We start from the raw sequence: 4,347 nt of genomic DNA, 5'->3' as shown, positions 1-4,347 counted from the left end.
GCCAGTCATGGCCTCTCTTTGCCGTGTCTCTTCTATTTCCTTACCACCCTTGCTGCCCTTCAGGCTTCCATTATTATAGAGACTATTTTTTCTGCTTCCTGATTCTAATCTTGCCCCTCACCCTCCATATCCCGCGCATACCAACTATTCACCACAAATGTGATCATGTCAGAACTCTTCAAGGTCCCTCGTTGCTTAGACCAGAGAGAACTATGGCCCATTGGCTAAATCTAGCCCACCATCCAGCTTTATTAAAAGTTTTATTAGCAGACAGCTGTTCTCACTCATTTATGAATTGTGTGTGGTTTACTTACATGCAATGGTGGAGCAGAGTAGCTGTGAAGGAGATTATAGAGCCTGTAAAATCTAAAGTATTTATTACCTGGCCCTTTACAAAAAAAAAGTCCATTTTGGAGTATGAATCAAATCTTCTTGCTATGGCACTAATGGCTCTCTAACACATGTTCTCTCTTGCCTCTCTAGGTTTTATTCTTTAATTCCCTCATCAATAGAAAACAATATAGGAATTTTGTGTGTGTGTGTGCGCGCACGCACACACACGCACACTCAGGGCTATATAACAGGTGGTTAAATGGGATGTACAACCAGGATACCTGTTTTAGTTCTGCTCTGCTACTAATTAGCTGTGTGATCCTGAGCAAGTTACTTAACCTTCCTGTGGTTTAGTTTCCCCACACATAAAATGGAACATATCTGTATTCTATTTTAGGCCAGCTGTGGCTGGTGGAGAAATACTGGAGGAGGTTTTATAAGGTTGTAGTTCAGACTTTTAATGCAGAGAACTTTGAAAATATATTGTTTCCAAATTACATTTTATTTATCTGCAATATAGATCTCATATAATATAGTGCTCAAAATTGTCTTTTGGGTGAAAGTTCATGGTGATAGGGTACATCCAAATTCCTTTCTGAGAGCAATGTTATGCATATCAAACTGTTCACACTGGAATAAATCAACTTTCTTATCTCAACAGATTTATCTGATTTTTTTTTTGTAGTTCTGTAGTAACAAACATAACATTTGTATATGCCAATGCAAATGACAAAGAGATGAAAAAATAAAATTTAAAATTTATTTTAAAAGAGAATAGATAGGACTGGGGATGTGGCTCAAGCAGTAGTGCGCTCTCCTGGCATGTGTGCAGCCTGGGTTCGATCCTCAGCACCACATACAAAGATGTTGTGTCCACGGAAAACTAAAAAATAAATATTAAAAATTAAAAAAGATTAAAAAAAGAGAAAAGATACCCTAAATGCACGTAAATGCTGTATCAAATGAGAAAGATCAAAACTAGGTAGTGTGTTATGAACAGACTTTTAGCATGCACCCATTTCTGATTCTTTCATCTAAGTTCATGGGACAATGAGGTTTTTTTATTCTCTTAAGGTAGATAGGGTCATGATGAGCTGTGCCATTTGTTACTTCCTGGATGAAGGGAAGCACTGAATGACTGATTGGAGACTTGCCCTTTCTTCTCCTGTTAGAATGAGGAGGGCAACATGAGAGTGGTACCTCTATTGGCCTGGATTACTGAGTCACTCTATGGAGGCAAGTTGCTCCAGAGTGTTGCCTGAACCTACATGAATTTTGTGACTAAGAAAGGAATTTTGTTGGCTTAAATTACATTGATTTGGGTTTATTGTTGTCATGGGAATAAGCTGGCCTACTTTGGATTGTTATTAAATAAGAGAATAGGGCCCTTCCCTCCTCTCCTATTCTTAGTAGGGCTAACTGGATGAACCTAGGTGGGTAGGTGGGAGAGCAGGGTTGCCAGTACTGTGCCTTGTGTGTAAAGCGGGCTAAGAAGCTGCTCCATTGTTCTATGCTGATGAAGAACGGGTGCCCCTTTGTGTTCAACTCCTGGTTGTTTTCCCTCTTTTAATTAGCAGTTTTTGTTATTGTACTTGTAAGGCGAAGCTTTAGGAGCAAAGGCCACGGCTTTAATGATAAATGCCTCCTCAAACATTGCCAACCTGAAAATAAAATAACATAAAACCTTGCAAATGAATGTGGTAGCAAGCTGCAAATGTCAATTCTGCCATTGTATGGATTTAAAATCAAATGTAAACAATGCTTGAGAAAACATTGACCTGAATCGAGTCTTTTTTCACACTAGTAATTAGTTCTCCAGCAGCAGGCTTTGGCTGAAAGCTGGGTCAATGTCCCTCTCCCCCAAGACACCGAGAAAATTCTCACTGTGGCCAAACCATGAGATGGGGCCCCTGGGGACATTATCTGCTGCGGTTGCCACTTTGCCTACTTCTGGTAAAGGGCAAGTTTCTTGGCAAATGCTCCCCTACCTTGACTTGCAGAGCGAAAAGTGTGGGCAGCAATTAGAGGAGGGAGACTGGAGGAGGGCTGATGGAGACACGGCCGTGAATCAGCTGAAATTCTTACAATCAGATGGCACAATTAACCAGTGCTTGGAATATTGAAACTAAAGAGCTATTTTAGTTTAAAAGTAGTGTAATGACCTATACTGTCAGATGATTCCTCCTCCTCCTCCTCCTTTTTTTCATATTCTGGGACACAGTGCTGACTATGAACCCAAACTACCTGAGGGTTTTGTATTTTGATTTTCATTTTACAGCTGCTTTAGTGTCAGAACTTTTGAAGACACATTTTTTTTTTCTGATTCAGAAACAATGGATAAAATTCAAGACAATGGTTTGAATTTCCCATGGTGAGCCCTGTCACTTGAGGGCCTGAGAAACAGATGTCAAATGGTGTATGAAAAGCACAAACCAGTTAATAAATGAGAACTTGAGTCCCTGGAACTATTACTCAGAGCTGTATACAGATTCTGACCTGTCCTTATAAAGGTCCTTGTTATTTAAAAGCTTATTGGACAGTCTTTGGTCAGGAACGTATTCTCAGACCATCAAGAAAATTTTCTCCTCTGTTTCTAACTCAAAGAACTCAAAGAAAAGAAGACTCTACTTAACGAGGCGGGAAAATCACTTAAAAATCAAATAAATACAAAAAATTTTAGTATTAACAATTTATTATTATAGTATTCACTAACCTTAGGCCAGGCTGGCTAGAAATGTTCTCTAGAGTGCTAAGCAGAAAGAATTTAATGATTTCAGTTTAATTCCCTGTTGCACTGAAGTCCATTCTGGAAAGAAAAAATTCAAAACCATCAACATACATTATACTAAGGGTCTGAGTCTCAAAAGCAACTCTATAATCTTTAGTTGGAAAAACAAAGTATCTGAAAATGTGTCCCGAGTCTACGGAAACTTCATCACGATTGAACCAGGCTAATATTATCCATGGTCGGCACCTCGGTTATGACAGTAAATTAAAATACCATTCTTTGCCTTAACAAGAAAAATGAATAAGAAGAATAAGAAATTTAAGTGACTTTGCCAGATCAATTCTTTAGCTCGCTTTCCCACAATTGCTTCCTTTGCTAAGATCTTAAATCTGATACCCTTCAGCTAGGAAAGACAGAGAAGAAGATGACTCTTACCTGTCTGCAGCATTTTTCTCTCTTTTAATCCTTCTGGACTTTGCTCATCATTTTTTTCAGGTCATTACATCCCTTCTGGATTAATTTCTTTCATATCCCATTGGCTGGGCTGCCAAAACTCATTTCTTCATTACTGTTCTTTGCTTAAGGGTGGCAGTTGCCGAATCCTCTGCCACATCCCCTTTGATCTGCCTTGGATTTTATTTTTTTATAACATCATCTATTTCTTTTTTTTCTTCTTTGCTTATCCCAGTGGCAGAAAAAGAGGATTAATTATTTCTATGAAGCTAGCACTTCTCTTTGTGTCAAAGAGCTGGCAAACGGAATACAATTACCTTAAGAAAGAACATGTCTCTGGAAGTTGGGATTTAGGTTCTATAAATTGGGCATTGAATTCACTGAGAATAGGATCCTCTCCTCTGTTTGGCAATTCTCTTGGAAGAGTCAATCTAACAGTGACAAGTGTCTGGAGATCTAAGTCCAACTACTAAACAAACCTGATTCTCATTCTCCCTGATCCAGTATTCTACATTTGGTCCTATTAAAATGCATAGGGTTCCCAGACTGAGAGCCATCTCCCCATCTCTGAGCTTTTGAACTTATATTCTCTCATTTGGAATGTCCTTCTCCTTTGTCTACTTGGGAAACTCCTCAAAGTCTTTTAAAGACTCAGTCCCTCTGTGAACTTTTACCCATTTTGCCAGAATCCTGCAGCTTCGTTTTTTTTTTTTTTTTTTTTTTTTTGCTAACTTATTGCACTACTTCATGTGTGCTTACCATGTCAATGTCAGTTTTACTTGCCTGCGACAACTACCAGGTTTTGAGCTGCACAAGGAGAAGATCTCTATCGT

The 4,347-nt window shown here is 38.8% G+C and overlaps 1 long non-coding RNA gene across 1 annotated transcript; it reads right to left on the bottom strand.

Annotated features, from left to right (window-relative positions):
- Positions 1-1,124: 1,124 nt before the first annotated feature.
- On the bottom strand, positions 1,125-4,105 carry LOC143382326 (uncharacterized). Its single transcript, XR_013088960.1, has 3 exons — positions 3,497-4,105; positions 3,047-3,139; positions 1,125-1,216 (listed from the first exon to the last, which is right to left on the bottom strand). It is a non-coding gene; the product is annotated as an uncharacterized LOC143382326 (long non-coding RNA).
- Positions 4,106-4,347: the final 242 nt, after the last annotated feature.

This window comes from Callospermophilus lateralis, chromosome 16 (genome assembly GCF_048772815.1).
Source record: "Callospermophilus lateralis isolate mCalLat2 chromosome 16, mCalLat2.hap1, whole genome shotgun sequence".
NCBI classification, from domain to species: Eukaryota; Metazoa; Chordata; class Mammalia; order Rodentia; family Sciuridae; genus Callospermophilus; species Callospermophilus lateralis.
Note: the sequence above shows the minus strand (reverse complement) of the source record. Positions and strands in the feature narration are given on the sequence as shown.